We start from the raw sequence: 12884 nt of genomic DNA on the forward strand, positions 1-12884 counted from the left end.
AATATGTCTGCATAAATTTAGGCCAAAATGTATTCTGCTACATGTCTTTGCTAAAAAAAAAATCCCAATACATGTAAATTAATTGGTTTACGTGAATGTTATAGCGTCTACAAATGGTGGTATATGTAATGGTTGTGATGAGCGACTTATAGTGGGACTGCGGGACTGCGGCAGGCATTCTGACACTGAATGGGAACTGACTAACTGCTACTGACATCCCAATGACACTAATACAGTGATCAGTGACTAGTAAAAAGCACTGACACTATACTATTGACACTGGGCAGGAAGGGGTTAACATCTGGGGTGATCAAAGGGTTATCTGTGTGCTGTGTGCTGTTTTACTATGTGGCCTGTGTGTGTTTTACTATGTAAGCATGCTGCTTTGTATTGCTCTGCTATGCAAAGCAATACAACGTAGCATGCTGGTTCTGACAGAGGAGAGATCTGTATTGTTTACATACAGACCTCTCCCCTGTCAGTGTTCCTCATCGATTGCCAGTGGGGAATCTCCATCCGGGACCCGTTGATCGACAGCTGTAGTTGCCAATGGCAGCGCTTGTATGGCGGTGCGCGCGCGCGCGCCCCCTACCCGGAAATGCAGAATCATGTATATATACATAATTTTGCACAGCCCTGCCGCCCTGTAGCAGTAGTTCTGCTATAGGATAGTTGGGAAGTGGTTAAATATAAAAGCAAATATAGATAAATTAGTAATCACCCTGCATATCTATTATTAACTGTCTTTGGAGTTCTGCTTTAGAGAAGAACTGTAAATCTAGGGCTGATTTAATACAGACAATTTTACCTCCTGGTGACACATCAAAACTAATCAAGTAATCAAGGTGAAGCAATCAATCTCTTAATGGGTCTCACTGGCTGGCCTGAAACACTGCAGAATCTTGTTCCATATCAAGGAAGCAGGGGCAAGGTGACTTTTCACAAGCCAGAAACTCCATAGAAAAAAGTATAAGGTCTCTTAGGGATTCTCATCTGAGCTTAATTATACAATCTATATTAAATAAAATAGATATTATTTTTTATTATTAATATTAGTAGTAGTAGTAGTAGTAGTTGTAACAGAGGCAGTAATAGTATTTTTAGATAATCTCAATAGGAGTGAAAGCCCTTTCCAAACAAGTGTACAATAATTCTCTTCTGAACATCTTACCTAGTAGAATAATTTCATAATTATGTATAATATCCCCAACGTTGCCCTTTTTGAAACAGGCACTTTTTTGTGCACTTTTTATAACATAAATCTATATAATTTATTGTATTAGACAATATTTTGTGAAGGAGTTATTGTGAAAATTTCCCAGTGAACCTTCTGCTGGCATTGTCCCAAGTAAGAGTGAACTGCACTCATCTAGTGTTCCACATTCACATTTACCCTAAGAAAAGCTTTTTACCATGCAGCTAAACCAGTCAGCAGTACCACTGCATGGTGCTGAAGCTATGTATAAATTTTTTTTTAATTTTGGGTAGAGTAGGGATGGGACTTCAGTCATGTTTTAATTTTATTTATTTATTTTGCCATCTGTGTCCCATTTTTATTGCTTTGGTCACCAGACCTCCCCACTGGAAGATTCCCCCTCTATTCCTGTTCTGGTGACTTCTCAAAATTTGGGATTTCCTTTCACTTTTGGTGAGAAAGGTCACCAGAACAGAGAGTAAATCTTCCTGCCATTTTTAAAAATGTAATAAAACCTCCTACTTGAGAACTATTCATATTGGCAGTCAGGCATCCAATAGTGAGGGAGCCGTGAGCATGCAGTCTTCTTGCTGTGCTGATACAATTCAAAAACTGGGTTGCCCTTCAAAAAGAACCAAGTAGTTATTAAAGTAGTTTTTAAAAATATGTGATGCCTTTTTTACATTATACTCCCATATCGATATGCATTCAGTTACCCCTGGCAGTGTTAGGTATGTGCAAATTAAAAAAGGAATTCAACTATTATTAAATATAATAACTACCTAAGGTCATCAGAAAACAAGATTCATGCTAGTGATCCCTTAACTAATAGGTATAGTATAAAAAATGTTTTCAGCAAAATGCCAGTTCTACTTATAGTAATATGTTGTTGTTATATTTTCCATATATTAGGTGTATTATGTTTACTATGTTACCAGGTACTGCACTAGTCACAAAGCAGAACTTTTTTCCTTTATATCTCCATTGTACAGGATACAATAATCTGCACTCTCACCCTCTAGGATGATGTATAGTAACAGACTCATTAAGCTGTTTCTGAAAAGGAGAAGACTGAGGGAAGAGAAATGTGCTTCCAATGGAGCCTGCAGGACCTGGCACAATTCACCTCTGGTTTCACTCTGTGCATGTAGGCTGATTTCATGGAGCGATACTCTACTGGAGACTAAGTGGACATCATTATATTGCTAAAAAGAAGGCTTTCAAAGCCAGAATACAATATTAGTTGTCTGATTTCTGCAGCCCTTGTGCATCTAAAAAAAAAAAAAAAAAGCTAATCTTTTTTCTTAAATCTGCTTGAAAACTAGAACAAAGAATTGTTTGTCAGATTGTTAATCCACCTTTGTAATTTGTGTTTTGTGTGTATGTTCCTTTTTTTGGTAATCATTTGTTGCTTTTTGGGGTTTTTTTTTTCCTTCCTGTGATTTTGTAACAGAATAGGGAAAGCTCAGAGGAAGAATAATGATTAATTACCAGTGCAGATTCATTATTTTGTACCCCTGCTGCCTGGCACACACTGGCTGGGGGAGGTGTTAGGCACTTTTCCGTTGGGACCATTTTGATTCAAACTTATTGCACAGTACAGATTGCACTGTTGGAAATTCTGTAATTGGCCATATACCAGGACTTTTTCATGCTGTTTGTATTGGAGATGGCATTGTCATTCAAGTAGCTATGGCAGTCTAGCTTGGCTGTTACACATAGAAGCCCTTCCATTTCCTTCTTAATATTTCATCTTCTCTCCCTGTTTATTTTCTCCCAACTGATGTACTTTAATTGAGGCCTTCTCGGTTTAGCTTGCAGTAAACACAAGAACATTGTTTTTCATGTTTTATAAATTCAGTTTTTATTATTGAACATTCATACTGAGGAAATGAGAAAAAAAGATAATTTCAACATACATGACGGGAAAATAACAAATAAGGAAAGAATACAAAGTATAAAACAATATCTATTTGCAAAAGGACGTCACTTGAAATGGTAAACTCTTTCAGAAAAAGATTACGCAATTCATAGATTTTTAGTAATAATAACCAAATATCCAATACGTTGTATTCCCTTTATTCCCATAAGCCAACATCCACTTTAAAGTAGCTCTAAAGTTTGGACATGTTTTCAGAGGTGGAATTCACATTTTCACTGTATGGCCAAATGGGTGGACACCTTGTTTCATGGAGTCTAATTGTATCTATTTATGGACTCTTATGTTGTTGTTATTCCATATTCACAAATATTTTGCTGAAAATATTTCAACTCACCTATCAGTGGTTGCAATACATTATTTGTTTATATATTTATTTTTAGAGGAGGTAATTTGTTACTCAGCACAAACTTTTGCTACTTAAAAATGTCCCAGTGTTTGTATCATCTCCTCGCCCCCCCCCCCCTTTGATCCAGTGCTGTGCCCATCTGCAGCGGCTCTCTCCTCTCAGAGCCATACAAAGCAGTGTGCTTACAGTGAAGCACACACACAGCTCAAGTGGTGAAACAGCACACAACACACAGTTAACTCTTTGATCAACCCAGATGTTAACCCCTTCCTGCCCAGTGCCATTAGTACAGTGTCAGTGCTTTTATTAGCACTGATCACTGTATTGGTGTCACTGGAGATGTCAGTAACACCAATTCAGTTCCCCCCAGTGTCAGAATGCCCACGCAGTCCTGCAATCAGTCACTGATCGATGCCATTAATAGTTAAAAAAGAAAAATTACAGTATATATGCCTCCATTTGTAAATGCTATAACTTTCACGTAAACCAATGAATTTACATGTATTGGGATTTTTTTCCCCAAACAGTTAATAGTAGTTTTCTAGGCTAATCAAGAGATTGTAAGCAAATAGCATGGGAGGTTGAACATTGCCCTGGGGAAAATATACCAAAGCAAAAAAAAAAATGTAAAAAAATTCCTTTAGGCAGGGAACACTGATTTTAGTAATGCTTAAAGAAAAACATTGAAAAATGCAAAACTCCACAACATGCATGGGGGATACCCTGACCTTATCCGTGAAGTGGCACAACTGCAGAAGGTATACAACCTACTACAGCAAAGCTGACATTTACAAAAAAAAAGTGTGTTTAAATTGCCAGAAAAATGGCAGTTCCAAGACACTCCATTCTATTTGTAAACAGAGTGGCCAAGGATTCCCTTAACCACTTCCTGACTGCCCTATAGCAGATCTACTTCTACAGGGTGGCAGGGCTGCACAAAATCACATATATATACGTGATTTTGTATTTCCAGGTAGGGGGTGCGCGTGCCATTGGTGGCTACAGCTGTCGATCACCGGGTCCCAGCCGGAGATTCCCAGCTGGCACCCGGCAATCGCCGAGGAACACTGATGGGGGAGAGGTCTGTATGTAAACAACACAGATCTCTTCCCTGTCAGCTCCAGCATGCTTACACAGTAAAACACACATAGCCAGGGGCGGACTGACCATTTGGAAACTCGGGCACTGCCTGATGGCCCGGGGTCAGTAGGGGGCCCCATGAGATGCCCCTTGTACCTTTTTCTTAGGCTTTTTGAGTTTGGGCAAGGACACAGGGGCCCCATGATCCCCGATTGCCTGGGGGCCCCATGAGTTGTCAGTCCACCCCTGCACATAGCACACAGTAAAACACACATAGCACACAGTTAACCCAGATCTCCCCGGATAATAACCCATTCATGCCCAGTGCCATTAGTACATTGTCAGTGCTTTTTATTAGCACTGATCACTGTATTAGTGTCACTGGGGATGTCAGTGACAGTCACTTCCCCCCCAGTGTCAGAAAGCCTTCCTCAGTTCAGCAGTCCTGATATAAGACCAGGATCGCCACCATTACTAATATGAAAGAAAAGAAAAATTCCAGTATATAGCGCCATTTGTAGACGCTATAACTTTCACTTAAACCAATTAATTTACACATATTGGGATTTTTTTTAGCAAAGACATGTAGCAGGCATTTTGGCCTAAATTTCTGATGACATTTGATTTAAAAAAATTTTTTTTGCTGGATATGTTTTATAGCAAAATGTCAAAAATATTGTTTTGGTTTCAAAATTGTTGGTATTTTTTTGTTTGCAGCGCAAAAAAATAAAAATGCAGAGGCGATCAAATACCCCCAAAAGAAAGCTTCATTTGTGGGGAAAAAAGGACATAAATTTAATTTGGGTGCAGTGTTGCATGACCGTGCATTTGTCAGTTAAAGTAATGCAGCGCCGTATTGCAAAAAATGGTATTGTCAGGAAAGGGGGTAAATCCTCTGGAGGGCAAGTGTTTAATCTATGCCAGACCTGTATCCGAAATGAGCATCCGGAGTGGATGATAATGATAATTGGCATGGGGATTCCACATAATTTATACCAGACCCTTTAGGTCTGGTATGAATGCTGAAGGGAACACCACACAAAACAAAAAAAAAAATGGTGCAAGTTCCTCCCCAAATTCTACACCAGACCTATCTGGTCTGTTATGGATTTTGAGGGGGATCCTCATACAACAATAAGGAAAGAAATCCACACCAAACCCTTATCTAAGAACAGAACCTGAAAGGTCAGGAAAGGTTGGAGATAGTGTACAACCTCCACCTCCTAAACCATACCATGTCATATATCCTCAACATGGTGTGGTACCTTGCCAGGGGATAAGCACTTTGTATATATGGTAATGAGGACAAGGATCTCTTCCCCACAACCCTGACTTAATGGTTGTAGGGGTCTGCAGTTGGGGTTTTACTGGACTTGGAAGCCTCCTTTAACAATAAGAGGGAAGCCAGATAAAGCCACCCCCTATGTGAATAAGTAAGGGGTACCTAGTACCCCCACTTAATTACAAAAGAAAATGTAAAAATATAAACACACGGAAAAAAGGTTTTGACAAGTCCTTCAATAAAAATGTGTAGATGTAGATGCATGTCAATCACAATACCCAACACTTTCCAAAAGAAAAAACTGAACAACTTTAATGCAACAACACTACTTGCTAAATGAACTGTCATTGGTACTATAAGGGAAGGGGTGGGGATAGTGGTGACATTATGGCCATGGCCACATTTGGTCAATATTATTGCCAAATATGGCCATATGACCTGATTTAGATAAAGATGGCACCCCCTCAGGAATGGCTGGGTTACATCAGTGGCTGCAAAGGACATGGTGACTGCAAACACCCATTGCTTCCTCAGCAATATTTGACAGCAGAAAGGTCTCACATTCGGCCATGTTGAACATTCTAAATGTTCAGCATTTTGATGAATGTCCCAGCAGTGAATGCTTAGTCTGAACTTTCTTTTGGACTGAACACTCAGCTTATCCCAGTTCTCTGTGCCCTTTCTGGACAACAGGTAACCATGTGGTACCTCTTATTAGCCAGCATCTTTTTGGTTTTAGATAATAAAAGTAGAGGACAGGTTCACTCCAATATGGGATTATTTAGATAAAACATTACTTCTGTGCCCAGCAGGTTCACTTTAGTTACAGTTCACTTAGCCATCAAGAATAATCCAGTAAGAACAAAACCTATTGTGGCACAAAATTATGGACTTATTTCCAAATAATAGTTTGGGGAAGAAATCTCTGTATCAACTTAGAAGATGAAATATGGCTATTTGTATCTTTCTTGTCATCAGGGTCAGGGTAGTGGAACTTCTATAACCCCCCAGCTGCAGCTGAGATATATTTATTTCATTTTTCTAACTATGTTTTCTTATAGAGGTTCTCCCCAATCCAGTAGTCATGTAATTGAAAATGAGTTAAACGTTTTCTTAAAGCTTATGTCAATTATTTTTAAGCTAAGTGTCTATTGATTTTGTTCTTTAGAATGTAGAGAATATAGAGTGATTGTTGACTTGTTACACTGTTTGGCCAGAATTGTCACTGTTTATTACCACGAAAAGAGCTGTTACCTCCTCTGCACAAAATAGAGTCTAACATATTTTACTTGATGTAAAAAATCTGTACTGAATGCAAAATAGTGTTGTATACTTGCCCTTTCAAGAAGCTAGACCCAAAAGTGAACCCCAACTGCTCCATACGTGAAGTTGGAATATGTGTATGTGGACCATTCTTTCTGATAAGACTGGTAATTCTGTTCACGTGTTCACCTGTAATCCAGAGCACAAAGAAAGGCCTAGAACAACCACTGCTTTGGCAAAATAGCTTAGAGCAGAACCCTAAGCTTGCAACAAAGGGACAGAAGTATTCTTTTTACTTTGCCCTGTACTATTGTTAACAAGTTTTTAGTCAGTATTCTAAATTGTTGTTGGCTTAGCTCTAGTGCTGCCCTCCCTAACCCAGTCTAACTGTTCACAGAAGGCCGATATGGGAAGAAAAGGCAGGTACTTATATTAGGTGCACTTAAAATAGATTGAATTGTTGGCAGTTACTAGCTGCATAGCTGGGGTTAAAGCATCAAGGAGAACATTATGTAGTACGTCTCTCCAATACATGCACCTTTTCCCATATGTTATCCCTCTAAGGACCCTGAAAGTACAAAAATATGCCCATTGTTCTGCCAGAAATGCACTCAGCTCTTAATTTTCTGTTGTGGGCTGACAACACATGCCTTTTTTTGTCCTGAAATCACATAAAACTAGCCCAGTTGTCTCTTGATGCAGTCCTCCCCATCCCTCCACATCTTCACAACATAGCAGAGACTTCTGTAGTCCAACATACGATAATACGGGACCAGGGGGGGACTGACCATTTGGGAACTCGGGGTGAGTAGGGGCCCCATGAGAAGCCCCTGGTACATTTCATAGGCTTTTTTGGGTGTGGTTTGAGTGCGGGCAAGAACACAGGGGCCCCATGATCCCTTATTGCACGGGGGCCCCATGAGTTGTCAGTCCACCCCTGCATGGGACACAGGACAGATCTGAATTTCCTAAACTGACATAGGGTAAGTTGCTTCACTTGTTTCAGAGATATAAAAAAATGTTTTCAATATTTAACTTTATATACCAAGGGGGGGAATAAAAGACACTCATTTGTACAGTTTACTTGCACCTTAAATTGTAATATTTTAAAACTGGTAACCAAAAGTGAAGGAAAGGTAATACCTTTTAAAAAGGACTATTTCAGGCATGTGTATTTGATGTCCATGATGAATACACTTTAATATCAATACTTTTCCGTAGAAGGATGGCAGTTTAAAAATTCTCTTATAATATTGAAATATTACTTTACAAAGCATTGTTTAAAACTGATACAGCAATGGTACTTAATTTCAGATAATTTAGAATAAAGCAAAGTAATACCTTATTATTAAAGTGCAATTTGGAACTAACATGCAATTTTTATTTCTAGCCAGTGCTATGTGTAGTTTATTGTGAATATTATTTTACAAGATATTACATTTCCATTAACAAAGGAAATAGTATAAAGCAGCTATTGCTTTTATTAAAATAAACATAATGTAATTATCCACAGTGTACATAGGCCACTTTATTGCTGCCAGTCTCCATTTGTATTTAATGTTCAACACACATAATGTAGATTTTTGCCCTGTCCTAGTGACCCATTCCTCTTATTGGCCCAGGGGGTGTAGGTCTACTCACTCCGTCCTCCTGGGCTGTTCCTTCCATGCTGCACAGATGGTTCTCGCTCTGAAGGCTGATGAGGTCCTTAGCTTTCCTCCTTTACAGCTATTCTTCCTGTAGGTGAGCCCCATCCCATCTGGGCCCCCTCCCAGAATCCTGCTCTCCAGCCTCTCACTTCATCTCCCACCTGAACTCTCCTTCTGCTGAGCAGCCTCCAGCACAAGGCTGCCCTGGCCCCATGCCAAGCTTACTGCTTGGAGATGACTAACAATTGAACACTATGTAGCTCCCCCTAGCTACCTAGGAGGGTGCTACACATAGTCTATGAGTCATCTGACTCATTGTAAAGAATGTACACATATTTAACCACCTCCCACCCACTATATAGTAATATGACAGACGCAAAGTGGTTCTCTCGTTCTGGGAGGACGTCATATGACGTCCTCCAATTCTAACCGCGCATGCGTGGCTCCTGGAGCGAGCAGCGCGGTGATCATTGGTGCGCTGTGTCCCTCGGACACAGCGGACCACCGATTCACGGAAAGAGCCAAAGATGTTGGCTCGGTCATGTGATCAGCTGTTTCCAATCACAGCTGATCACATGTAAACAGGGAAGTGCAGGTTATCGCCATTTCTCTCCTCTCGAGCTTTCACGCTGACAGCGTGAAAGGAGAGCCGGTAATCAGCATTGCGCAGATGGGACATGTACACTGATCATCAGAGCACTGATGATCAGTATGCCCTGATGATCAGTGTAGCCCCAGCAGTGCCACTTGTCAGTGTCCATCAGTGCCAGCTGTCAGTGCTCATCAGTGCCACATGCCAGTGCCCATCAGTGCCACATCAATGCCACATATCAGTGCCTACCAGTGCACATCAATGCCACATATCAATGCCCATCTGAGCTGCCTTTCAGTGTCACCCATCAGTGCCAGTCAGTGCCACCTATCAATGCCAATCAGTACCATCTATCAGTGCTGCCAATCAGTGCCATCTATCAGTGACAGTCAGTACCACCTATCAGTGCCAGTCAGTGCCGCCTATCCGTGTGCATCAGTGCCGCCTATCAGTGCCCGCCAATGATGCCTAACAGTGTCAGTCAGTGCCACCTAACAGTGCCAGTCAGTGCCACCTAACAGTGCCAACAGTGCCGCCTATCAGCGCCATATATCAGTGCCATTTATCAGTGCTGCCTTTCAGTGCCCAACAGTGATGTTTGTCAATGCCCATCAGTGCCACCTACCAGTGCCTCATCATCAGTGCCCATCAGTGCCACCTATCACTGTCCATCAGTGCAGCCTATCAGTGCCCATCACTGCAGCCTCATTAGCGCACATCAGTGAAGGAGAAAAATCACTTATTTACAAAATTTTATAACACAAACTAAGAAAAAAACATTTTTTTTTCAAAATTGTCAGTGGTTTTTGGTTTGTTTAAGAAAAAATAAAAAACCCAGAGTTGATTAAATACCACCAAAATAAAGCTCTATCTGTCACAAAAAAATGATAAAAATGTCATATGGGAACATTGTTGCATGACTGCGCAATTGTCATTCAAAGTGCAACAGCGCTGAAAGCTGGAAATGCAGGTGCTTAAATGGGGCCCCTGGCAAGGAACAATGTCCCCATGTTGATGGGAGATGCCCCATGATGTAAATCCATCATCAATTGCATTGTTCAGTAGTTTCGAATCATCGTCAATGACAACCTGATGACCCGCCGACACAAACACGACAACCTGTGCATAACAATCCTCTCCCGCTGGACTGTCGCAGTCAAAGACAGCACCCCTGCCAGCAGCTGAATGTCAACAAACCAGCCCGTAATGCTGGCTGATGTTACTGATCAAATATGGACGTGATCATATTTGGTCATTGCTATCACTCACAATATCAGCCGGCTTGTTTACTATGTGAAATGATGTGTACTGATTCCATTACTAAATGAATCACTTTTGGCTGCATTAGACCAAACAGGCCAAAGCTGCCCATTTAGTTCACCCATTCAGTGAACCGTAAACAGCTAGAGTTTGGATCAAACTGTTCATCAACCCAAACTTGCACATTACATTACATCGAGTTTATATAGCGCCAAAGGGTTTGCTCAGCGCTGTACAATAGAGGGGGGACAATACATGAAACAGTACAGCAACTACAAACAGCACACGAGGGGTTAGAGGGCCCTACTCTTTCGAGCCTACGATCTAGGAGGGATGGGGTAGTGGTACAGGAGGAAGTGGCCGTGGGGGATGGAGTGGTAGGAGGAATGAAGGAGAACGGCAGTTAGGTGAGGGTGGGGTAGGCTTCCCTGAAGAGGTGGGTTTTCAGGGTGCGCCTGAAGGTGAGGAGGGAAAGTGACAGTCTGATGGATTAGGGTAGTGAGTTCCAGAGGATGGGGGAGGACCTGGAGAAATCTTGCAGACATGCGTGGGAGGAGGAGACCAGGGGGCAAGATAGAAGGAGATCCTGTGAAGAGCGAAGGGTACGGGTAGGGCGATACCTGGGAATCAGGTTGGTGAGGTAGTTAGGGGCAGTGTTGTGAATGGCTTTGTAGGTCAGAGTGAGTAGTTTGCACCAGATCTGTATATACAAACAGTGACAGCATTTATTGTACCAGCAAGCCACAGCTGACATCCAACAAGATTCAGATCCACTGTATCAGCAAGTTGTAAGGGATTCAGCAGTGTTTGAAGCTTCTTGTCATCACATCCAGGAAACTGGGGCATGCAACAGCACAGTGATATCCATTCCCAGCAGGGATGTATGGTGATGAGCCTATTATTTACAAAAAATATTCAGCTTTTACTAGATGGGTATTAAAATATTATTCACAGCAGTGAGATCCAGGCATTTGGATCAAGAGTATCTTTTGCCTTTATGGATATTATATGATGTGTTTTACCACAGCACTTACAAGGTCAGGCAAAGTACTGTGATTCTGTATTCACCAGATTTATAAATACAAAGCACTGCCATCGTTTAACTTTGTTGCCAACGTGGCTACCTGGGATACACAAATCTGCTGAACAGCGCACTGATGACTACATGACTACTTGTTATTATTATACAGGATTTATATAGCACCAACATTTGCTGAGTGCTTTACAATATTACAGTAGCCAATACAGCAACAATACAGTTCAATGCAAGAGGGTTAGGAGGGTCCTGCTCCTTGGAGCTAACAATCTAAGAATGATGGCAACTTTGTTGGATATTCCATGGTTACATTGGACACATATACTAATTGCTTTATCAATAGTATTGCATGTGTACGCAGTTATATTTAGTTGGCCTGTGCAATGCTGACTGCGATTGTGTATTGTTGCTTACACATTTGGGAGTAGATTTACTAAATCTGGCATACACAGAATCTGGTGCAATTGCGCATAGTAACCAGTTTCTAACTTCAGCTAGTTCAATTAAGCTTTGACAATAAGCCCTGATTTACACCCATGCAACTTGTCATGCAATTTGAAGTCACACCTTATAGTGGAATCGTTCATATTGGTGTGACTCCGACTCCATCAGAGTTCCAACACTTTTCATTATTTCAGGTGCGACTTGCATGCAAATCTGTGCACAAAGTCGCACAGATGTTCTCCAAGTCACATCTGAAGTCGCACTGGCATGCAACGTGAAGTTGCACAATTTCAAAGTCAGATCTGGTGTGATCCCGGGCTAAAACCTAGAAGCTGATGGGTTGCTATGCTTAGTTTCACCAAATTGTGTGTTCAACAGTTTTAGTAATTCTCCCTGAGTATGTCATGCTGGTTGCTAGAGGGTACTGATAGACACCATGCAATACAAAGCTCTTTGTTATACAGTATGTATGATCTATTTGTTGTTTTAAAGCTGATCTCCAAGTTTAATGCCCCAAACAACCTATTTACTGCACTAACAGGTGTGCTTGTAGGGCAAGCTGTAATAACTGTATACAGCCACAAACAGTATACAGCACTGTGTTCAAGAAGTAGAATGGGGATTTCCCTTCCCACTCCTGGAACAAAATAGACTAGGGCTAAGTGCCCCAAGCCATTCATGATAAGTTTTGTATTCTATGAAAGAAAACAAAGCTTCCTCTGACTGGCTGAGATGGAGATCGTGACGTCATCCACCTGGCCTTCCACCTCAGCCAATCAGAGGAAGCTGATTGAA

This window comes from Staurois parvus, unplaced genomic scaffold (assembly GCF_062004578.1).
Source record: "Staurois parvus isolate SC_StPar_1 unplaced genomic scaffold, SC_StPar_1.0 ptg000006l, whole genome shotgun sequence".
Taxonomy (NCBI): domain Eukaryota; kingdom Metazoa; phylum Chordata; class Amphibia; order Anura; family Ranidae; genus Staurois; species Staurois parvus.